At 47.3% G+C, this 24,972-nt stretch overlaps 1 long non-coding RNA gene and 2 pseudogenes across 2 annotated transcripts; 2 read left to right on the forward strand and 1 right to left on the reverse strand.

Moving 5' to 3' along the window:
• Positions 1 to 542: 542 nt before the first annotated feature.
• On the reverse strand, positions 543 to 1,740 carry LOC103275530 (annotated as a pseudogene).
• A 7,820-nt stretch (positions 1,741 to 9,560) lies between these two features.
• Positions 9,561 to 14,426, forward strand: LOC103275512. Of its 2 annotated transcripts, none has more exons than XR_505316.2 (4): positions 9,561 to 10,056; positions 11,942 to 12,043; positions 13,670 to 13,733; positions 14,170 to 14,426. It is a non-coding gene; the product is annotated as an uncharacterized LOC103275512 (long non-coding RNA). The 2 variants fall into 2 exon arrangements; XR_002481244.1 differs by having other exon boundaries at positions 14,174 to 14,426.
• A 4,328-nt stretch (positions 14,427 to 18,754) lies between these two features.
• LOC110594420 lies at positions 18,755 to 24,560 on the forward strand (annotated as a pseudogene).
• The last annotated feature ends 412 nt before the right edge of the window (positions 24,561 to 24,972 follow it).

The following is a 24,972-nucleotide window of genomic DNA, read 5'->3' on the forward strand; positions in this document are numbered from 1 at the left end:
GCACTCCAGTCTGGGCGACAGAGTGAGACTCCAACTCAAAAAAAAAAAAAAGAATAAAAGGCTTTCACTTCATATCAAAAGATTGGTGAATGAATGTTATTTTTATACTAAATTACACTCACTTTTACACTTCATTTTTTTTTTTGAGGAAAGAACCAACATTTATTAAAACTTTGCTGTGGGTAGATTATGCGGGACAGGTAATAAATACCATCTTGCAATTCCTACTGAACACTTTTGCTCATACGTTTTTTCACTATAGACAAATTGGATAAAGCCAGAATCAGAGACATGGCAGGAATTACTGAAGTTATAAAATGCATCACCACTAAGCTCACAAACTGTTTTTTCTAGTGGGAAAATGAGGAATCTTTCAGAGGCTACCAGAAACACTCCTTCCCAGCCTCATAGGCAATCTGAGGACGCACTAGATCGCAGGTATAACCTGTCGATGTGTGGTCTGTGATGTCTGAGCTGCATCCTGCTCTATCCAAGGCCTTCTCCCACCTCCAGTTGCCAGGGGAAAAGGCAGCGGTCACTGGTCACTTCCTCTTGCCTTTACGCTTATGCTTGTCTTTGCCTTTTGAATCCTTGCTGTCGTCTGTGTCCTTAGGGAGTCTGAAACCACCAATTTCCTTCCGTACCATAGTGCCTCGCCACCAGGCTTGGAGCTTTATCTCTTCAACTCCAAAAGATCCTGTTCTATCTTCTTCCTGTTCCTCTCCTTCTCTATGCGATCTTCAGTGATGACCTGCTCATACTCCCTTATCTTCACAAGGTCTTGGAGGTGTGCCAAGTCACTGGCCTTTGCAGCTTTGAGAGCATTTAGTTCATTCTGTTTCATTTCTGTGTCCTTATCATGTTTCTCCATCCGGAATTCTAGCTTCTCCTCAAGTTTCTGCTGCTCTTCTCGATCTCCTCCAGCAAGAGCTCTTCAGCTTTGTGACATTTTTTCTGGGTCTGGGCAATCTGCAGCTCGGTATTTGTTCTCATATAGCGATTCTCCAAGTTGGTTTTTGCCTTCATCCCTTGCAACTGGTCCTTGAGGTGAGCAATATATTCATTCTGACTCTGTGCTTCAAGCTGCCACTCTTTTTTGACATTAACTAGCTGTTTTTGAAGAGATTTCCTCTTTTTTCTTCCTTTTTCCTCGCTGACCATGACATCATAGAAATGCATTTTGTTTTCCCTCTCCCTACTCAAAGCTTGCAGGAGATTGGTGAAAGTGCCTGAATCTTGCAACTCCTGAATGGTATCTGTAATCACATCACTGAAAAATTGCCTATCCATCCGAATTTTCTTCAGTGTCTCCGTAGTCATTATGGTCTGCCTTGTAGGTTTTCTGAAGACAAAATCCTGCATTTTGTTAAAATCCACAGTAAATTGACTTCTTTGTCTGATTTCTGGCAACTTGGGTTCTTCTTGAGGTGACAGTGGACTAGAGGCCATCGGAAGTTTGTCTAGGCTTTTTCCCTCCGAACTCATTTCTTTGCTTTTCATGCTGGTGCTTTGTTTTCTTTCAAACTGAACTGGCATGATACAGTTTAGAATGGAGAGCTGAATTGTGGTATCCTCCAGAACCGCAGAGATCCTTAGCACATCTGCAAGGGTCAGTGGCTCTCTGATTTCTGGGATGATTTCTACATCTGTTTCTACATCTGTTCTTTCTTCTTCTACAGTACTAGGTGATTCACCTCTCACTGACACCATCATCTCAGAATGCCAAGCTTCTGGAGGAAGGTTTGAGGTTTCCCGCCTATCTATTTAAAGAGAAAGAAGAGCTCCTCCTGCTTTAGGGCTCCTGGCCTTTCTCTTCCAGTCTAGGTTAGGATCCGAGAGTCTCCGTCCTTCCGACTCCTGTGTTGTATGAGGTAAAGACACCTCCATATTTGTGAATCAATCTCAGAATTAATCTTGATGCAGGGGTCAGCAGACGTTCTCTACTTGGGCTTTACCTTTCTACCCGCAGCACCTCTGGACGCAGGAAGCACGCTAAACTACACTTCATTTTACACTAAGATAAAAATGTATGTAATGTCTGCTTTAAAAAAAAATTCCAGCCGAGCTCAGTAGCTCAGCATGTAATCCCTGCTCTTTGGGAGGCTGAGGTGAGTAGATTGCCTGACCCTGCGGGTTCGAGACCCACCCAGGCAACTTGGTGAGACCTCATCTCTACAATAAATCAAAAATTAGCCGGGCGTGCTAGTCCACGCCTGTAGTTCCGGTTACTTGAAAGGCTGAGGCAGAAGGATTGCCGGAGCCCAGCAGGTTGAGGCTGCGGTGGCCGGGAGCGTGCTGCTGCACTCCAGTCTGGGCGACAGAGTGAGACTCCAACTCAAAAAAAAAAATTCCCTGCTTTATCCAACTTTTTTGGATAAACCTGATTCTAACCAGACTGTGTTGGTTAAGAAGGTTAAGGTTTTGCCGGGTGCAGTGACTCACACCTATAATGCCAGCACTTTGGGAGGCTGAGGTGAGAGTACTGCCTGAGCCCACAGGTTTGAGACCAGACTGGCAAACTTGGCGAGATCTCATCTCTAAAATAAATCAAGAAAAATTAACCAGGCATGGTGGCATATGCCTGTAGTTCCAGCTACTTGGAAGGCTGAGGCGAAAGGATCGCCTGAGCCCGGCAGGTCGAGGCTGCGGTGGCCGTGAGTGTGCCACCACCCTCCAGTCTGGGCAACAGAATGAGACTCTGACTCAAAAAAAAAAGTTTAAGGTCTCTCCTATGTCGTGTCCCCAGCTGCCTGTGTGCTGTAGTAGTCCTGCTCTCTGCCCCGGCTCACCCTTGCCCCTACTTGGACACCCAGAGAGGCAAGGAGAGGAGGACAGGGAGGCTGAGTTTGAGAGACCTGCTACCATCCTTAGAGTCCTTCAGTCCCTGCTGCTGCCATCGCCCTGCAAGCATCAGCTACGTGAGCCAGTACATTCACTTTTGTGTTTAAGTTACATTGAGTTGGATTTCTGTCACCTTTACCTGCAAGGCCCTAGACTCACTCAGGATGGTACTGGAGGGTCCTTAAAGAGAGGGCCAGAAGCCAGGGGTGGACAAAGCACAGAAATGGGAACTGGGGCAGGAGACAGAAGACCGCAGGTGAATTGTTGCAGATGGCAGCTTCATGCCACTGTGAGCTCTGTTCTAAGGAGGACAGAGATGAGACCACTGATGTGGCCAGCTGGGGAGTTGGGAGGCAGGAGGCCCTGGACGCCAAGCCCTGGCAGTGGTGGGCAGGAGATTTCGGGAGGAATGCATGTCTTCGTTTGTTCTGGCTGCACGGGCCATTCTCTTCATTGGAGAAACCAAAACGAAAAAAAGGTCAAGTATTTCTTGCCTTCCTTACGTGAACTCAAACAAGTCACCGTTTGCCCTGAGTAGGACATCTGGCACTTTCATGGTCTCTTTGATTTGGACATAACTTCACACATTCTGTCTGTTACAATGGAACATTTTTCAGCCATAAAATGAAATGGGGTTCTGATACATGCTACATTACAAAGAACCTCAAAAACGTTATGCTAAGTGAAAAAAATCAGACACACAAGTTGGACCTCAAATGTTAATGTTAATCTGTATTTGCAGCCGCTGCCCAGCACTAGTATCACCGCCTAAGCTCCACCTCAGATCATCAGGCTTTAGATTCTCATAAGGAGTGTGCAACCCAAATCCCTCACATGCACAGTTCACAACAGGGCTCATGTTCCTATGAGAATCTAATGGCACCACTCATCTGACAGCAGACAAAGCTTAGGCAGTAACGCCAGCCTTGGGGAGCAGGTGTAAATACAGATGAAGCTTCACTTACTCAATGCCACTCACTTTCTGCAGCCCAATTTCTAACAGGCAACAGGGTTGGTCCGTAGTCAGGGAGGCTGGGGTCCCCTGTGTTAAAGGATACAAAACTACAACTAGATAGGAGGAATAAGTCCCAGGGTTCTATATCACTGTAGCATGACTATAGTTAATAATATGTAGTTTTAAATAGCTAGAAGGAAGATATTGAATGTTCATAACACAAAGAAGTAATAAATGTCTGAGATGTTGAGTGTTAATTGTCCTCATGTGATCACTATATATGATATGCATTGAAACATCACTATGTGCCCCACAAATCTGTACAATTGTTATGTGTCAACTAAAAATGTTTTAAAATAATAAAATAAAATGGTTACAATGAAAAGTTTTATGTTTTGTGGTTTTCAATAATAATAAAAAAAGATAGGCTGGGCTCAGTGGCTCAACCTGTAATCCCAGTACTTTGGGAGCCGGCGAGTTGAAGACCAGCCCAGGCAACTTGGCGAGACTCTGTCTCTACAATAAATCAAAAAATTAGCCAGGCATGGTAGTGCATATCTGTAGTTCCAGCTACTTGGAAGGCTGAGGCAAAAGGATCGCCGGAGCCCAGTAGGTTGACTCTGGGGTGGCCATGAGTGTGCCACTGCACTCCAGCTTGGGCGACAGAGTGACTCCAACTCAAAAATAAATAAGTAAATAAATAAAGTCCCATCCATTGTCCCTGGCTTCTTCTGAGCCCTGGCTGTGTGGTTCCCACCTGTCAGGTATGCCCTCACAGCATGCTCCTGTCCATTCTTTGCATGTGCTTGTTTAATCAGTTCTCCAGAGAATGCCCCAATGGAAACCCTACTTCCTTCCTCACTGGAAACAATGGAGAATTATCTGGATACAATTAGGTTGTTCTAATAGCTCCAAGTGAACTGTATTCCTTTATGGTGTTTCTAGCCTTTGTTTAATACCTGTCTTTCCACTAAAACTCTGCTTCTCAGAGGCCAAAGGGTGCCTCTGACGTTATCCAGGGTTCCCTTTCAGGATCATTTGCACTCTGAGATCGTAAGACCTTAGAGGTGGAAAGAGCCTTGGAGAGTGTACCCTGACTTCCTCCTTTGCTCTGTGGGCCTGAGGGGACTACAGAACTCTAAGGGAGACCTCTGGGACTAGGCACATTCAAAGCCTCAAGGGACCTGTCCTCTTTTCCTGTCTTCTTTACACCAAGTTCATCTGTTTTTTTTTTTTTTAGTTGGGGTCTCACTTTGTCACCTTGACAAATCGAGTTGAAGCCTGGGTTTTTTGATGTTTTACAGAGACGAAGTCTCACTATGTTGCCAAGGCTGGTCTCAAACTGGGCTCAAGGGATCCTCCTGCCTTAGCCTCCTAAAGTGTTGGGATTACATCATGACTCACCACACCCAACCTCTTTTTTATTCTTTTAAAAAGTTTTTCTCTTACCCAATATGACTGATATGTTTATTCTTTTAAGTAAATGGTAGCACACCAAACAATATTGTTTCAGTACCTTGCCTTTCTCTTCACTTAAAAATGTATCTTGGGGACGTGCTATCCACTTTCTTGTTCTTTGTCTGTGTGCGTGTGTGAGAGTGCACTAAAATGCATATGCTATAAAATGTGCTTTTTTTTTTTTTAGAGACAGGGTCTCGCACTGTCACCCAGGCTAGAGTGCAATGGCTCAATCACAGCTCACTACAGCCTCAACCTTCCGGGCTAAGTAATCCTCTTTCCTCAACCTCCTGAGTAGCTGAGACTACAGTGAAGACCATCATGCCCAGCCAATTTTTTAGTTTTTTGTAGTGATGGGGTTTTGCTACATAGACCAGGCTAAAATGTGCCATTTTAATCATTTTTTAAATAAGAAAAAATGTCTAATGTGGCAAAACATACATAATATACAACTTTATTTTATTTTTTTTTATTTTTGAGTCAGAGTCTCACTCTGTTGCCCAGGCTGGAGTGCAGTGGCAGGCTCATGGCCACCCCAGTGTCGACCTGCTGGGCTCTAGTAATCCTTCCGCCTCAGCCTTCCAAGTAGCCGGAACTACAGGTGCACGCTACCACGCCCGGCTAATTTTTTATTTATTGTAGAGACAAGATCTCACCAAGTTGCCCGAGCTGTTCTTAAACCCATGGGCTCAGGCAATCCACTCACCTCAGCCTCCCAAGCGCTGGGATTACAGCCTGAGTCACCGAGCCTGGCCAATAATTTTTAAATGTATAGTCAGTGGCACATATTTATGGTGTTTTCACAAAGTTGTACGACCATCATCACTATTTCCAGAGCTATCTCATCAACACAAACAAAGACTCTATCACCACTGAGCAAGGCTTCCTCATTCTGCACGTTCCTCAGCCTCTGTAACCTCTTACCTACTTTGTCTCTATGAATGTGCCTATTCTAGATATTTCATGTGAATGGAATCATATCATACACGATATCTGTCCTTTTGTGACTGACCTCTTTCTCTTAGCATGTTCCCAAGGTTCATCCCTGTTGTAGCATGTGTCAGAACTTCAGCCCCTTTTATGGCTGAATAATATTCCACTGAAGCCGGGCATGGTGGCTCACGCCTGTAATCCTAACACTTTGGGAATCTGAGGAGGGAGGATTGCCTGAGCCCAGGAGTTTGAGACTAGCCTGGGCCACACAGTAAGACCTCATCTCTAAAAATCATCATCATCATAATAAAATCCATTATATGGTGAGACCATATTTTTCTTTACCCATTCATCTATCTACCTTTTGGCTACTGTGAATAACGCAGCTATGAATATTGGTGTACAAGTATTTGTTTGAGTCCTTGCCTTCATTTTTATGGGGCATAGTCCTATAAGTGAAATTGCTGGGTCATATGATAATTCTGTTTAACTTTATTAAGAATTTCCAAAACATTTTCCACAGTGACTGCACCATTTTTTCCAACAGCAATGTATGTGGGTTCCAATTTCTCCACATCCTCCCCAACATTTGTTATTTTCTGTTTTGTTTTGTTTTTGAGTCAGAGTCTCACTCTGTGCCCAGGCTGGAGGGCAGTGACATGCTCATGGCCACCACAGCCTCGACCTACTAGACTCAGATGATCCTTCCACCTCAGCCTTCCAAGTAGCTGGGACCACAGGCACGCACCACCACATCTGGCTAATTTTTTGATTTATTGTAGAGATGAAGTCTCACCAAGTTGCCCAGGCTGGTCTCGAACCAGTGGGCTCAGGCAATCCTCTCACTTCGGCTTCCCAAAGTGCTATGATTATAGGCTTGAGCCACTGCACCCGGCCTCTGTTTTTTTTTTTTTTTTTTCCAAATTAACACCATCCTCGTAGGTATGAAATGGTATCACTTTTGATTTGCATTTCACTAATGACTAGTGACATTGAGCATCCTCCTATGTAATTATTTGCCATTTTTGAATGACTTCTTTGGATAAATGTCTATTCAAGTCCTTTACCCATTTTTAAATTGGTTCTTGTCTTTTGTTTTGTCTTTTTGTTGAGCTTTAGGAAGTTTGCCTGTTTTAACTACTGGATTTTCGGACGATGTTGCATCTTAAAAAGGGTTTCAGCCAGGCACAGTGGCTCACACCTATAATCCCAGCACCTTGGAGGCCAAGGCAGGATTGCTGGAGCCCAAGAGTTTGAGGCCAGCCTAGGCCACAAAGTGAGACCCCGTCTCTACAAAAAAATTTTTAAAAATCACTCGGGCATGGTGGCATGCACCTGTAGCCTCAGCTACTCAGGAGGCTGAGGTGGAAGAATCGTCTGATCCCAGGAGGTTGAGGCTGCGGCAAGCCAGGAGCATACCACTGTCTTCAGCCTGCGCATCAGAGTGAGACTTCAACTGAAAAAAAAAAAGATTTCACTGCTAAATAAGTTTTGAGATCCAGTCCAGTCCTTTCATCTCACGTATAGAGAACAGAGGTCCCTGAAATCAAGATCACAGAGTAAGGGGCAATAAAGAGACCAGGCCCTGATGGATTTCCTCACCTCCTCATCATTCACTCAGCACCTCAAGTGGTCCTTGCTTAGGTGCTAGGTTCAGTGTGAATTGCTGAGACCCCATGTCAGTAAGTCCTGGCTCTTGCTCTGCTCTGTGAATTTCAGTCTAAGAGGGGAGATAGTGTGGGTGGAAGGCATTCCAAGCCCAAGGAACAAGGAAAATTTGTGCAAAGACAAATGTTCCTGTCCTTTAAGACAAAGCTCAACAGTCTTTTCCTGTGGAAAAATGAGAACGGGAAGGCATGAGTGTTTGGGGGCATGGTGAGAAGGTCCCTGTGTGAGGGAAGAGAAAGAAGAAAGAAGGATGGCAAAGGAGGCTAGATTCTGCAGGATTTGTATGCCAACTAAGAAACAGATTTTTGCCAGGCTCAGTGGCTCATTCCTGTAATCCTAGCACAATGGGAGGCTGAGGCAGGAGGATCGTTTGAGGCCAAGAGTTAGAGACCAGCCTGGGAAACATAGCAAGACCTTATCTCTACAAAAAATTTTTTAAATAGCCAGCATGGTGGTGCATACCCAACGACTTGAAAGCTGGGGCGGGAGGATTGCTTGAGCCCAGGAGATTGAGGTTACAGTGAACTATGATGTCACCACTGCACTCCAGTCTGGGTGACAGAGTGAGACCCATCTCTAAGTAAGAATGAAAAAGAAGAAGTTGGGATTTTTTTAGCCTGGAGACTCTTAGTTACAAATTCAAATGCCTTCAGGGACCACGGATACTATAAATGTAAACAGCCAGCCAGGCCTAGTGATGCTCACGGTAATCCCAGCTGCTCCCAAGGCTGAGGAAGAAAGATCCTTGGAGCCCAGAAACTCAAGACCAGCCTGGACAACATAGCGAGACCCCGTACCAAAGAAAAAGAAAAAAGAATGTGAAGAACAGTAGACGCAACACAACAGGGAGTGGAAGGGTCCCGTGGCTAATCAGAGAGCACACGCTCTGCCTACACGGTGTGGGTCCAACACGGTGTGGATCCAACAAGCCCCTCTGGAAAGCTGGACGGGAGTGCGGGATTGTGACTCCAAAGCTGATGAGGCTAAAGTCAGGGAGGGTGGTGATCTGACATCTTCCAAGGTTCTGTCATTTCCACAGCCCCAGCACATGTGGAATTAGACCCAGAGCAAGATTTCTATTCGTTGCTTCCTCTGCCCCCTGAGATGCTGAACTGTCGGGAATGTATCAGGTGCTCATTTTTGGCGAAAAAAGCTCTTCGGCGGATGTCCCTCCTCATGGGCAAAGTCTGGGCATCTCCAATGCAGCCCCTCCCCTCTTGAGCTTTCTCCTTCATCCACCTGGGGTGGTGAAAGGGCACTGGGTTTGGAGCAGAAATGACTGGGCTTTGAACCCAGCTCTGCCACTTTCTCGCTGGCTGCGCTTGGGAAAGTAACTCAGTTTCTCTGGAGCGCCAGTTTTCTCATCTGCAAAACGGGAGGGATCACTGTGCTACTCCCTCCAGAGGGTTGCCTGAGGAGAAAAGAGGTAATGCACGCACGGCTCGAGGCACTCAGCGGCTTTCAAGAAATGGGATTGTCTCTTCCGTTTCCCTCGCCCTAGAGCCCTCCGCTCCAGCTGCGGCCCCTTTAAGATCGCCTTGGATGACCCAGATTCAAAGTCAAGAACGGCCCTCTAGTTCCAGTCTCTATGGTTAACACCTCACTTCCGGGCGGAAGTTTATCAGCCGGACCACTTCCGCCCGGGAGAGTGGGAAACTGTTGGAGACACGTGCTTCGTCCTGTTCGGGTGGTTCCCGCTCTCGCCTCCTGCTGGTCTCCGGCTTCGGCCCGTAGGGCGACGCTGCCACCCGCCCTAGACCACGGAGTTGGCCCCGCCACGGGCCGTTAACGGAGCTCCGTCGGGGGCCGGGAGGCACTGACCGGGTGACCGGAGACCAAAGACCAGAGATCCCACGGGGCCCGAGACTTCCAGGCGGCTCCTCCCCTAGCAACTGGGGCTTAAACGGGAGGAGACAAAGGGAACTTGGTCCCCACGCAGCCATGGAGGGAGGGGCTGTAGGGAGGCGCCGTAACCAGCAGAGTTTGCGTCCCCGACGGGGCTAGCTCTGATTTCTAGGAGCGTGGTAAGCATCGAGTGTCTTTTATCCTTTTAGAGTACATCAGATTCCTCTTTCTCCCCCGACTTTCCACAGAAAATGAGAAATGGCCAGCCCCTGACCATTGGCCGAAGCTGTGCAGCAACGAATATTTCCTCCTCATTAATGGGAGCACTCAGAGTGACCTCAGTTTGAGAGATCCAGGTATGTCAAACGTGGAGACAAAAGTGTCCTAAGGCAGATGGTCTGGGGAAAGGCTCTTGTGTTGCTGAACCTGCCTAGCTGTGGGTGCAGCCTTGTACCAGGCAGCCCCACCCTGACCTAAAGTAAATTCCCAGGAAAAGTCTTTCTGGGATTTGAATTTGCAGTAACAGGTGTGAACATTCTAGCAGCAGTTTGATGATCATGTATAATACTGCAAACAGAACCTACACCGAAAAGAAGAAAACTGCCACAGTTAGTATCAGAGGGCAGGTAGTTTTCAAGACTTCTCGAATAGTGTTGTGATATCATGCGTTTCATTCAGTGACTGTTGATACTTGACCAGGTACCATGCTAAGTGTTAGGGATACAGGGATGAACAAAACAGTCGTAGCCCTTGTTCCCAGGCCAAGGTGAGTGTCTGTAGGAAGGCACAGGTCTGTAAGAATATGTACCACAAGGAGCCTGATGGGAGACTGGAAGGCTTTCCTGAAGATGAGACCCTTAAGCTGGACTCTGAAGGATGAGTAGGAGGTTGTTGGGAAGGCCAAGGGACAGCCCAGTGGCTGGTGAAGGAACTGGAGGAAGGTGGCCATTACACCCCAGAAAGTGAGGTGGATAATGGTGTGGAATGGAGCCAAAAAGATGGTGAAAGGCCAGGCCACACAGGGCATTGTGGTGCAGGTGACGATTTTGATCTTTGTCCTTAAGTATAGTGGGATGCCATGATAGGTTTTAAACCAGAGGGTGATGTGCAAAATTCTGTAATTTCAAAAAATGACTACATACAGAAGAGGGCTATCCAACAGAACTTTCTGCAGTGATAGAAATGACCTTTATCTATGCTGCCCAGAGCAACCACAAACCATATGTGGGCTGCTGAGCACTTGCAGAGTGACCAGTGCAACTTAGTGACCAGGTTTTTCATTTTAACTTAAGTATAAATAGTCACTTGTAGCTAGTTGCCACTGCGTTAGTCTAAAATGCACGGAAGGGAACAGCAACACCTTTATGGCACGGGTCCCTTGGAGGAGTTCTAGTGTTTGATTTCTCCTAGCATCTCAAACATCAACAGCAGCTGTTCATGGGATTTTTAATGCTTCTTTTCTTGTCTGTGGTTCAGCCTGCGCTTTTGTGAAGCAGCATCTTCTTCCTTTGTCTTTGCTTGTTTTGTTTTCTGCACATCATCGACGCGTTGTCAGTGTCAGTACCTACAGTGGTCAGAGCATTAAGTCATACATATTGAAGAGAAATGTAAAGGGTAGTCCCTGGTGTTAGGGGCCTAAGTCCTGTCTAGCCAGATAGATTTCAACAGGTGCTGTGGAACAACAGGAAGGAGTGTTTCAATGGGACCCTTTAAGGATGTGACCCTGGAGAGAAGTAAAGGCTTTTTCCTACTGGTGAAACCATGTGACAAAAGGCAGGAAGCATGAGAGTGCTTGGGAGGATGTGGGAGCTCAAGAGTGGGAGTCAAACGGGGGAAATACATGGCTAGAGGGAAGGGAAGAAAAGTAAAGTCGGAGGAAATAGATTGGTGCTAGGTTGTAGGGCTTTGACTGTTGGTTCCAGTCGCTTTGTTAATGACCCGTTTCTAAGGAAGACCACAGGTGTCAGTATGCAGGTGACACCCTGGAGAGAGATCAGTTAGGAAGTCCCTGTAACGGCCTTGAGTAGGAGGTGACCAGCCTTTGGCTCAAGTGGTACCTGTGGACTTGGAAGGACGAGGGGAGAATAGACAGGGTCTCCACGGGGCAGATTCCAGGGTACCTCTCACCTTGCATTCTGCATGGAAGGTAGATTTCAGAGAGTATTTCATGGTGTGAACAGTTCTAAATCTTCAGACTTGGTAAAGTAGAATAGAAATTGATGTGCTCTGCTTTCTTGGCAGGTCAGTTCCCTGAAGATTTCTGTGTGCTGGATGAAAATATGATTTTGTCTCTGCTGGTTCTGTGTCCCTGTAATGGCATTGTTGGGGCTCAGGACCTTCCAGGTTTGTTCAGTTTAATTCTCAGCCGCATGTTTTTTGAATGGTGACCTGCTCAAGACCTTGTTTTGTATGGATATAAATAAATGAAGTCAGACCCCAAGGTGACTTTAACACACTTCATGGTTTCCCTGCCAGCGGCCTTGTGTGAATAAATGTAGCCTTTACTTCTGAGCTAAACCCTGGGCCGCTTCCAGCTGCTCCAAAACGAGGGACTTAGAGAGCCACTCCCAGGATTCTCTGTAGGAAGTGAGTGCTGGGGGAATGTTTATCCTCAAGGAACACGAATTGTTGAAAAACAATGATCACTAGAGAGATGACCACTGTCCTCAGTAGCTACCAGAAAGAAGGATGGCTCCTGGGGCCCAGGGTGGTAATGACCGCATTCAGAAGGAGCACTTCACTTTGGTTAGCATATGGCAGAAAATGACTGCCGACCTTGGAACTGGCTGTGTTGCATCGTGGTAACTGACAGCTGCCTGTGCCTCAGGTGTATTGCTGCCCCATGCAGACCTCTTGCTTACACCTGTGTGTCCCCAAGGGCACCACCAGCCTTATCTGGGAATGAGCAACTCTCCCCGACTTGGGGACCTTGGTACCAGGGCTGTTCAGTGGTCACACACCCTTTGGGCTGTCACCACCCCGTAGCCATAAATTAGTCCCTTTCCACTCCTGGCCTAGGGTTCCCAGTAGAAGCAGAATCACCATACGCTCCTCAGTTGCACACGCATTCAAGGCACCATTTTCACCGAGATTGGGGCACTGCTAGCACGGGAATGATTTGCCGTCTGTTTACAGGAACCAAGCCTATGTGCCTCCAGCAGCCTGTGTAATAGCTGCCGTGTTTATATTCCCCATGCTGTCTTGTTACGGGACAGTGCAGGGACTCCCACTGTTGATGTGGTATAGAAAGGTCCACTTAGGCCGGGCACGGTGGCTCATGTCTATAATCCCAGCACTGTGGGAGGCCGAGGTGAGAGGATTGCCTGTTCCCACGAGTTTGAGACCAGCCTGGGCCATTTGGCAAGACCTCTTCTCTACGATTAAAAAAAAAAAAATTAGCCAGGCGTGGTGGCACCTGCCTGTAGTTCCAGCTACTTAGAAGGCTGAGGTGGGTCTGGCTCGGTGGCTCAGCCTGTAATCCTGTGCTTTGGGAGGCTGAGGTGAGTGGATTGCCTGAGACCCACCTGGGCGACTTGGCGAGACCTCATCTCTACAATAAATTAAAAAATTAGCCAGGTGTGGTAGCACGCGCCTGTAGTTACAACTACTTGGAAGGCTGAGGTGGAAGGATCGCCAGAGCCCAGCAGATCGAGGCTGCGGTGGCCGGGAGTGTGCCACTGTACTCCAGTATGGGTGATGGAGTGAGACTCCAACTCAAAAAAAGAAGGCTGAGGTGGAAGGAACACCAGAGCCCAGCAGGTCAAGGCTATAGTGACTGAGCATGCCACTGCACTCCAGCCTGGGTGACAGTGAGACGCCGACTCAAAAATAGAAGAAAGGCCATCTTGGACTTCCCACCTAGCCCTGCCAGGCCCAGGGCACCTGCCTGTCCTCCTTCTTATGTGTTTTTCTGGACATGCTGCTTGAACTTCTCAACGTGATGGCCTTTCACCCGGCTCTCTTGTCCAGCTCGACTCCCAGAGGATCTTGCCCAGCAGTGCCCAAGCCGAAGATGTAATTTCAGTGCCGTGAGGTAAGCGTCCATAGCTTTATGCTAATTGACCGATAATCTGAAGGAACTACAACTACAGAGGGGGGGAGGCCTGGACACCTCGGAAGATTCCCAGAATGCAGCCCCAGCCCCCGCCAGCCTGCTGTGTGGCCTGGGGTGGGTCACTCCCCGTTTGCACCTCGGTGTTTGTACTCCCTGGATGAGATGGGGACAGGGGTGATGATGACTCCCACCAGACTTGTGCTTGTGAGGGCTAAGCGAGCAAATCTTGTGAAGCACTCAGAGGAGGCCTGGGGCCTGTCGCCCGGGGCTCAGGACTCCTTCAGACGTGTCAGCCATATTGTTACTGTCACTGACACCTTTCCCTCTGATTTCCAGAGCATTTTCAGCTGTGAAATTATGTGGGGTGCAGCGGTATGGGAAAGTTTTGGGTTTTAACAGGTGCTCTTTGCCATAGGAAGATGCCTACCTACCTGCAAGGCAGGAGGCCTGAGGTGCAAGCTTACTGTAGGCTGTTGGTTTTTAACCTCTCAATTTGCACATTGGGGCCACTCACAAGAGCACGCACCCTGCAAGAAACAGTTCGTCCATCTCTACTTGCTTGTCTTCAGGGGGAATGTATATTAATTGCCTGAGTTAATATATTGTGTTACATACTGGGGGAGCGAAAATCACATGTATGGCTTTTTCGGGAATAAACCACTTTGATGCCTAGTTACTGTCTCCTCCTTCTGTGTGGTTAAGTCTACTCAAGCACCTGTGGCTTCGAGTGCCAGGTTCCTCAAGGAACTGAGTTAGTCTTTGGGAGTTTAATCATGAGCGTTACATCCCAGGCTTTTCTGAGCAATGACATCATATTTATAGCATGGAAAATGCTTACATGACTGCGCTTCGTCCTGAGCTATGGATAGCTTGCAAGATCTTTCCTGTTAGTCAACCCTGGAGGGTACTAGAGAATCTGTGTGAGTCATCAGGGACAAGAAGTCAATCTGGGAACTTCTTAGGGCAAAAAGTCTACCAAGAACAGGGAAATAAGCACAAGAAGAGAGGGATGATTCTGAGGCAGATGGCATGAGTGAAACCTTCCCCAAAGGCTTTGTCCCACATGCTGCTGCTTGTCTTTGCATTCCTGTCTTGGTCTGCTGAAACATTGCCCAGAGGACACTTCTTAACATTGTACCTCCTCTGCTTTTCTCTCTGACTTGACCCCAAGGCAATAAATAGCCTTCATTAATTCCCCTACAGTAATGGGCTCAAGTGACTTACATGCTGAGAGCCTTTGTGGGTGATGGTAGGGAAGTGTAGAATTAATGGGAAGAGATTCAAGAACATTGTGTGTGACCTCCTGGAATGTTCCCCAGCTGTCTCTGGATCTGTCATTCAGTTCCAGCTCCAGGGAGTCAGCCCCTGCCAGGCTAGATGTGGTGATGGCAGCTTATTTTCCCCAAATAACATATGTTCAAAATAGGTTCCAGTGTATCGTGGGTAGGCCTTAGCATTTTGACCTCTTTTCTCTGGATTATGTAAAAAGGGATGTTGCTTTCAGTAGTAGCAACGGATAATGAAATGTGTGATTAGGAGGTCATTTTCTTTTTCTTTTCTTTTTGAGTCGGAGTCTCACTCTGTCACCCAGACTGGAGTGGCACACTCTCGGCCTGCTGTGTCAGGCAATCCTGCCTCAGCCTTCCAGGTAGCTGGGACTGCAGGTGCATGCCACCAGGCCCACCTAATTTTTTGATGTATTGTAGAGGTGAGGTCACGCCATGTTGCTCAGTGTGGCCTCAAACCCATGAGCTCAGTCAATCTTCTCACCTCTTCCTCCCAAAGTGCTGGGATTATAGGTGTGAGCCACTGTATCTGACTGGTCATTTTCCTTAGTAGAGATGGGGTTTCGCTAGGTTGCCCAGGTTGGGCTCAAGTGATCTTCCAGCCTCAGCCTTCCAAAGTGGTGGTGTTACAGGTATGAGCCACTGCACCCAGCCAAGACGTCTTTTTTTTTGAGTTGAAGTTTCACTTTGTCGCCCAGACTGGAGTGTAGTGGCACACTCCCGGCCACCACAGCCTTGACCTGCTGGGCTCCAGCGATCCTTCCGCCTCAGCCTTCCAAGTAGCTGGAACTACAGGCACATGCTCCGACGCCCGGCTAATTTTTTGATCTATTGTAGAGATGAGGTCTCGCCAAGTTGCCCAGGTGAGTCTTGAACCCTCAGGCTCAGACAATCCACTCACCTCGGCCTCCCAAAGTGCGGGATTACAGGCTGAGCCACCGAGCTGGCCACAAGAAGTCATTTTTTTAATGTTAAGGATTACTGGCTGGGCACGGTGGCTCACGCCTATAATCCCAGCACTTTGGGAGGCCAAGGTGATAGGATTACTTGAGCCCACGGGTTCAAGAACAGCCTGAGTAACATGGCAAGACCTCATCTTTACAATAAAGAAAAATTAGCCGGGCGTGGTGGCCCATGCCTGTAGTTCCAGCTACTTGGAAGACTACAGCAGAAAGATTGCCGGAGCCCAGCAGGTCGACACTGGGGTGGCCATGAGCATGCCACTGCCCTCCAGCTTGGGCGACAGAGTGAGACTCTGACTCAAAAAAAAAAAAATTGCTGTGTGGTACACAAGGCCTGTATCAGAAGAAGTATATAAAAATTGTACTAAATAATATTTGACAGCTAGTCAAGAGTTTTTACTTCTCTCTTTGTCCACTAGAGGATGTAATCCTACACCAGATTGTGTTCTCTTTTCTAACTTGGTACTAAGTTTGAGGGTTTCTTTTTTTGGGTTTCTTTTTTGAAATTTAGCCAAGACCTTCTTTCACCAGAAAGTTATGCAGAACATTTATCTGTGGGGTTGAGCTCTTGCTTAAGGATCTTCAGGGTGTCCCTGCGGCCTTCGATTCCTGGGAAATGCTTATCACATCTTGGACCAGCTGAACCAAACCCAGGCACTCACACTTGTGACTAAGAACAGTGGCTAGGGCATTTCTCCATTCAACTTCACTCCAGTGCCAGCTGGTGGGAACATCAGAAGGTTTTCTTTGGCAGGGAATCCATTGCAATATAAACCAATATAAACTGGTATTTGAAGTTCTGACAGGGTAGCAGGCCTTTAGCAGTTTCTCTGGTGTGTACATTGCTTTCCATACTTGAAATGGAAAGGTACGTATCCAGACTGAACAAAGTGTACAAAGCCATTGTGGTTTAGATTGTTACCTGTTGGAAAAGTACTGTTGAATTGGGGGGAAGGAGTGACAATTCTGGGAGTGTAATTTTAGACACTATATTCTCTGGTTTTCAAGCCTGTGAGCAGCTTTCTGGTGGATGAAGCAATACTTAATCGAGCACTTACTGCTGGTTACACAGCGCTACAGCCTGGAGTACAACAAGCTTCCTGCCTCAGAGAACATACATTTCAGGACAGGGGAGACAGGAAGTAAATCATTAGAAAATGTAGGATAGGCTGGTCTTGGTGGCTTAGACTGTAATCCCAGCACTTTGGGAGGCCGAGGCAAGTAGATTGCCTGAGCCCTCAGGAGGCCGAGGTAAGAGGATTGCCTGAGCCCACAGGTTGGAGACCAGCCTGGGCAACTTGGCAAGACCTTGTCTCTACAATAAATCAAAAAATTATCCGGGCCTGGTGGCACATGCCTGTAGTTCTAGCTACTTGGAATACTGAGGCGGAATGGTCGCCTGAGCTGGTCAAGGCTGTAGTCCGTCTACTTGGAAGGCTGAGGCAGAAGGATCACTGGAGCCCAGCAGATCGATGGTGGGGTGGCCGTGAGTATGTCGCTGTGCTCCAGCTTGGGCGATAGAGTGCGATTCCAATTCAAAAAAAAAAAAAATGTAGGATAGCTGGGCGCAGTGTCTCAAGCCTGTAATCCTGCACTTTGAGAGGCCGAGGTAAGAGGATTACCTGAGCTCACGAGTTCGAGACCAGCCTGGACAACTTGGCAAGACCTCATCTCTACAATAAATAAAAAAAGTAACCAGGCATTGTAGTGTGAGCCCATAGTTCCAGCTACTTGGATGACTGAGGTGGAAGGATCGCCTGAGCACAGCAGGTCGAGGCTGTGGTCTCCATGAGCGTGCCACTGTACTCCAGCCTGGGCGACAGAATGAGACTCCAACTCAAAAACACACAAAAAGAAAAATGTAGGATAACAGATGAATGTTGTGGAGAAAAAACCTGTTAGGGAGAAGTTGGGGGTGCAGTTTGCCATTTTAAATAGATGGTCCAGGGAGGTGGCCTTTAGCAAAATCTTTAGACAAGGAAGAGCATCTCATGCAGAGGGGTGACCAGTATTGTGCATGAACAAAAAGGGCTTAGGAGAGGGCTGGAGGGACCGGGGCCGGGTTTCCTAGGGCCTCACCTGTGGAATGATATGGGGCTTGAGCTTTTCCTCTGAGAAATGTCCATGGTCGCATTCTCTTCTACTCTTACCTTGTAGGGACCGTCTTTTCCTTAATAAAGTAGTTTACAGCCGGGCTTGGTGGCTCAGCCTGTAATCCCGCGCCTTTGGAAGACTGAGGTGAGTGAATTGCCTCAGCCCGTGGGTTCGAGACCCGCCTGGGCAGCGAGACCTCATTTCTACAATAAATCAAAAAATCAGCTGGGCGTGGTAGCGCATGCCTGTAATCCCGGCTACTTGGAAGGCTGAGGAGGAAGGATCGCTGGAGCCCAGCAGGTCGAGGCTGCGGTGGCCAGGAGCGGCCACTGCACTCCAGTCTGGGCGACAGAATGAGACTCCAACTCAAAAAAAAAAATAAGATAAAATAAAGTAGTTTACGTTAGGAGTATTTCCTGTTGTGTGAACACGTGTCCACTGAGAGGATCCCAGGTGCATGTGTAGGGAACATTGTCTTTTTCTGGGCATCTGAGGGAGACTCTTGACTCATGTTGAACAAGCCACGTGTCCCAAGATGAATGATGTGGAAGGGGACATTTGGAAACAACAGGTAAAATACCTGGGACAGCCGAACCTCTTCACATAAAGACCGTGTGCCCTTCACCTGTTGATCAAGCCAGAGACTGCCTGTCCCAGGATGACAAGGAGCTCAGTCCTGGATTTGTCCTCACCCCCTCCAAGTCTCAATCGTAGACCTCATCATACTGTTTTGTCATTGTTTGCACTTCTGTGCTGTCTCCCTGGGGGTAGGAATCCTGCCCTACAGGGTTTCTGTTTCATTTATATCACTAACTTGCTATTAGGAAGACTAAAAAAAGTACATTCTCTTATAATCTTTACAAGTAGAAGCCTGTTTGAGTTTAATTGGTTACACGTTATGAATGTATTTAAAACAAGTATTTGTTCTGATTTTTTTTTCCGGATCGGTTAGGCAGCTACAGCCAAAAACTAGTTCTTTTATTGCAAATGTTGAAAGTAGCCCTATGTAAGTCATTGGAAGGTCACATGTCCACAGACTGTCAGCTGTGGAGAGTTATGTAACAGCGGTTATGCAACGCTAGAACTGCAGCCACCAGCAGCAAAACATTTAGATTATTGTACTGAATTAAAATAAGACTTCTACTTTCTTTCAACAACAAATCCCTTGTTAACAAAACCAACACTTGGCCTCTGCAACCCATATTCGGCCTTCTGTGCGTGGCTGTCCCCATTGAGATTTCTTTAAAAGTCAAGCCAGGCACCGTGGCTCACACCTGTAATTCCAGACTTTGGGAGGTGGAGGTGAGAGGACTGCCTGAGTTCAGAAGTTTGAGACCAGCCTGAGCAACATGGTGAGACCTTGTCTCTTCAATAAATAAACAAGTAAATAAAATTAGCAGGATGTGATGGCAGTGCGCGTCTGTAGTTCCAGCTACTTGGAGGGCTGAGGCAGAAGGATCACCTGAGCCCAGCCAATTGAGGCTGTGGTGGCTGTGAGCATGCCACTGCACTCCAGCCTGGACGACAGAGTGAAATTCTGATTAAAAAAAAAAAGTCAGATGTCTGACATGAGCCCATTTGAAAACTTTACTTGGTTGTATCTTCTGTCAAGATGAGTTAAGGGTGAAGCCCCATAAATCCTAAGGCACATCTCGGTCCCCCTCACTGATGGGCCATCTTTGTTCCAAAATACTTCACCCCTTTGGGAGTTACTGGGGAAGATAAAAGGGAGATGTTAAGATGTCAAAATGAAATAAAGGCTTCACTGACTTGGCATTTCTTTTGGTTTTAAATGTTTTCCTAAAGAAATACATGCACTCGTTTAAAAAAATTCATAGAACTAAAAGGCGTCCCACCTCATCAACAAGGGCACCTGCATAATGAACATTTGGATCCCTAACCCTGACTTTTACCCTACATCTTTAAAATAAAAAAAAAAAGGTTCAAAAAGAAAACTTCCAACCCCAAGCTACACTTCCGTGCTCTGGTCCTCCTGGGGGCGGCTATTTTCCCTTCAGTTTTTTCTTGCAAGTTTGCAGGTTGCCCTTTCTGAGGAGCACGTGTGTCCTGCACTCTGACTCAACTAGGCCCCAGCCTGTTGACTTCCTTACAGGTGGATGTGGACTGAGCTCTTCCTGACCACCCCTGCTTCCCCTTCTTCGGCCTCCCAAGCAGTCATCCTCTACACGTTCTGCATTGACATTATTGTGCATAGGCAGAGATTACCTCTTGCTGCAGTGCGCTCCTTTGGCTTTCCCTTGTTCATTTCCTTTCCTTGTCTTGCTTTTTCTTTGCCTGGGCTTTCTTTGAACTGCTTCCTAATTTTTCCCACATCTCCTAGTGACCGCTCAGCATAACTTTACACTAGGTCAATCACGTTATCCACTCCAATTTTTTATTAGACAAGTGGAGGAAGTTTTTTGTTTTGTTTTTTTTTTGAGTTGGAGTCTCACTCTGTCACCCAGACTGGAGTGCAGTGGCCACTCCCGGCCACCGCAGCCTCGACCCGCTGGGCTCCGGTGATCCTTCCGCCTCAGCCTTCCAAGTAGCTGGAATTACAGGCGTGCACTACCACGCCTGGCTAATTTTTTGATTTATTGTAGAGATGAGGTCTCGCCAAGTTGCCCAGGCGGGTCTCAAACTCGTGGGCTCAGGCAATTCACTCACCTCGGCCTCCCAGGGCGCGGAATTACAGGCTGAGCCACCGAGCCCAGCCTGGAAGAAGATTTTAATGACAATTTAGTTATAAGCATATGCTGAAGTTTTATTACAATCTTTTATGTGAGGTGCAGGGCCCTAGTAAGCTAAGTCAGTCTATTTTTAGGTATAGGTATTTTATAGGAAAATGTAATCGCTAGATTATCATTGTTAGGCTAAATACAAGAATCGCTGGCTAAAAGTCCTTGCAGGCTGCTGAGTGGGTAGATAACTGGTTTCCCAGAAAAGGTCTTACCAATCTTGCCAATCTCTACCCAGAAGGAAGCTATGAATTATACCAGGTAGTAAGGGTTTTTTCCCAAGCCTGGTTTAGACTAATCTTTTATAGTCCCTTTTTTTGTGTCCAGGCATCCTAAGTTGTCTTGGTTAAATCTCTTGGTCCAGAAGGCTCAACTTGTTGCATTTTGGTCTAAGGACATAAGTGAATTTGTTGTCTGGTACTTCCTAAACAATGTGCAAAGGAATACCCTGGGGTTCTGTGTGTGTGTGTGTGTGTGTGTGTGTCGGAGTCTGTCGCCCAGGCTGGAGTGCAGTGGCACACTCAAAGTCATTGCAGCCTCAACCTGCTGGGCTCAGGTAATTAAATTGCTGGGAACTACAGGCATGTACCAGTACGCCCAGCTAATTTTTTTGTTTATTGTAGAGATGAGGTCTCGCCATGTGGCTCAGGCTGGTCTCAAACTCCTGAACTCAGGCAGTCTTCTTGCCTCTGCCTCCCAAAGTGCTAGGATTATAGGCGTGAGCCACCATACCTGGCCCCCCTGGGGTTCTTATCAAGATGCAGCCTCTGGCTTGGTAGGTCTGGGGTGGGCCTGAGATTCTGCACTTCTTACAAGCTCCTAGGTCATGCCGATACTGCTGGTTTGGGGACTACACCTTGACTAGTGAGCAAGGGCTTTGTCCTTCCTCACAGATGGTAGGATACAAGCATCACCCTGACTACTAGTGATACGTATGTACACACCAATGTTTTTCCTTTAAACTCGTTTTCTGTATTAGGAAAGAATTTCCCAGCACCGTCCTATTGTAGTCATAATTTCTTGTAGTTTATTCCTCTGAGCTTCCATATTATGTAAGGTGGGTTCTCTGTGGCCTTATTTATGTAGTTGCAGCAAGAGGCAATAAGTAACATCCAAAGACTTCCTTGCTGTTTGTTTAATAAAACTGGAGTCACATGTTGGGAAAATATAATTAAAAACCAAATCTCCCAACCAGGAAAACCTCTCCACATAGGTAGATGTTAAGGAAAATAATTTTATTATTGATTAAAGGTGATGAACATTCCAGGCAACCTGCTAAAGGAATTGGAAAGGCAGAAAGTTCCCCATGTATTTATTTATTAATTTATTTTTTTGAGTCAGAGTCTCACTCTGTCACCCAGGCTGGAGTGCAGTGGCACACTCACGGCCGCCGCAGCCTCGACCTGCTGGGCTCAGGCAATCCTTCCGCCTCAGCCTTCCAAGTAGCTGGAACCACAGGCATGTTCTACCATGCCTGGCTAATTTTTTGATTTATTGTAGAGACAAGGTCTTGCTGTGTTGCTCAGGCTGGTCTCGGATCCCAAAATTCAGGCAATCCTCTTGTCTCCACCTCCCAGAGTGCTGGGATTACAAGTGTAAGCCACTGTGCCCTAGAGCTCCCTCTTTATATAGCTAAGTGGATACAGCCCATTCAATAGTGGGTTTTGCCACTTGGAGTCAGGTGACAGCTGAACTTGGACCTGTCTCCTCCCAGGAAACAGCATTATCTTCCTGGATTACAGTTCAAAAACATAGCTCCCAGGTTCTTGAGGACACATAATGAGTTAGGAGACTGGCAAGAGACTTATTTAACCACTCTAAACATGGTCACACATTTGAAAAGGACAGGGAGAAATTCCGAAGAAAAATGCGCTGTGGTTAGAGGGTCTCTTCTCTTTTTTTCAACAGGAATAATTAGGTCTCTAATTTCAAATTTGTATTTGTCCTTACTATAGATGATGACGGAAGCAAAAGAGTTAACTTCTTAAAGAAACTCCAGACCAACAGTATTGTCCTAGCATTTTTTTTTCTAACTGCCTTTCACCACTCATGTTCTCTGAGCCCGAACCAGACTAAGTGAGTCCTCCAGGTTTTGCCTGCAACTCCTGTCTGTGGATGGCCGCTCACCTTTTCTGGAGATGCCTAAACCTCTCTGGTGTGCCTGGCCTGCTGGGAAGTGACAGAAGTGATGTGACAAAAGTGACAGACTTACTGAAAGACGGAGACTGCGTGTTTTCGCATGGGACATGCAGTCTTGGTCCCCAGTGTGACACTTCTGGCATAAACAAGATTATAAATTAGCTGTATCTAATTATATCCTGGCCGGAAGAAGGACAGTTGTCATTGAGCCTATGCAAGTAGCTACTTTGCCAGGGAAAGTAGAGGGACTGGAAAGATGCTGTCACCATCTTAAGAGTGGTTTTGTGGACAAGACCAATCTATATATGTTGTATTTTTACCAAACTGTCGTCTATTCAAAGCTCAAATCTTGGTTTTGCTGTAGAACCAGGTGGAAATCCTGAGTTCCCGAATCTCTTTTATTGTGGGGTGGGTTGGAGTCTCTCTGTTGCCCAGACAGTGCAGTGGCATGCTCCTGCTCCTGCTGGGCTCCGGCAATCCTTCCGCCTCGGCCTTCCAAGTAGCCGGAATTACAGGCATGCACTACCACGCCCGGCTAATTTTTGATTTATTGTAGAGATGAGGTCTCGCCAAGTTGCCCAGGCGGGTCTCAAACCCACAGGCTCAGGCAGTCCACTTGCCTCAGCCGCCCAGAGTGCTGGGATTACAGGCTGAGCCACCAAACCTGGCCCTGAATCTTTTTCCACACCTGCCTTCTGCGGCTGCTGTGAGAACCAAGTAGGGGAAAACACCCCGCTTACCAAAGGGCACAGGCCTTCCTAAAAGCACTCTGCTTTGGTCATCAAAACTTTTCAAGCCGGGCTCGGTGGCTCAGCCTGTCATCCCGCGCCTTTGGGAGGCTGAGGTGAGTGGATGGCCTGAGCCCGCGGGTTCCAGACCTGCCTGGGCAACTTGGCGAGACCTCATCTCTACAATGAATCCAAAATCAGCCGGGCGTGGTAGCGCGCGCCTGCAATTCCGGCTACTCGGAAGGCGGAGGCGGAAGGATCGCCGGAGCCCAGCGGGTCGAGGCTGCGGGGGCCGGGAGCGGCCCCTGCCCTCCAGTCTGCGCGACCGAGTGGGACTCCCACTCAAAAAAAAAACAAAAAATAGGTGTTCGCAGCCGCCGCCGCGCCGCCTCTCGCTCGCCGAGCTCCAGCCGAAGGACAGGGCGGGTGCGTAAGGAGGTCTCCCGACCACGGCTCGTACGAAGCCGACTGCGCGCAGACCGACCGGTGGTAAAGCACCCAGGAAGCAACGGGCTACGACAGCCGCCGCAAGAGTGCGCCCTCTCCTGGAGGGGCGAAGAAACCCCACCGGTCCGGGCCTGGCCCCGCGGCGCGCCGTGAAATGAGACGTTATCAGAAGTCCACTGAACTTCGGCTTCGCAAACTTCCTTTCCAGCGTCTGGTGCGAGAAACTGCTCAGGACTTGGAAGCAGATCTGCGCTTCCAGAGCGCAACTCTTGGTGCCGTGCAGGAGGCCAGCGAGGCCTAGCTGGCTGACCCTTCTGGAGACACCAACCTGTGTGCTCTCCGTGCCAAACGTGTAACGACTATGCCAAAAAACATCCCGCTAGCACGCCGCACACGTGGAGAGCGTGCTTAAATCCACTGTGACGGGAAACATTTCATTCTCAAAAAAAAAAAATTTCTCTTCTTCCGGGTTATTGGTAGTTCTGAACGTTAGAATTTTTTTTCTCCCCATCGAGTCAAAAGGTACCCAAGTATATGATTGCGAGTGGAAAAATAGGGGACAGAAATCAGGTATTGGCAGTTTTTTCCATTTTCATTTGTGTGTGAATTTTTAATATAAAAGCGGGGATGTAAAGCATTAATGCAAGTCAAAATGTTTCAGTGAACAAGTTTCAGCGGTTCGACTTTATAACAATTATAAATAAACCTGTTAAATTTTTCTGGACAATGCCAGCATTTGGATTTTTTTAAAACAAGTAAATTTCTTATTGATGGCAACTAAATGGCGTTTGTAGCATTTTTATCATACGGTAGATTCCATCCAT

The sequence above is a fragment of the Carlito syrichta genome, unplaced genomic scaffold (assembly GCF_000164805.1).
Source record: "Carlito syrichta isolate Samal-C Ts95f unplaced genomic scaffold, Tarsius_syrichta-2.0.1 Scaffold115620, whole genome shotgun sequence".
Lineage (NCBI taxonomy): Eukaryota > Metazoa > Chordata > Mammalia > Primates > Tarsiidae > Carlito > Carlito syrichta.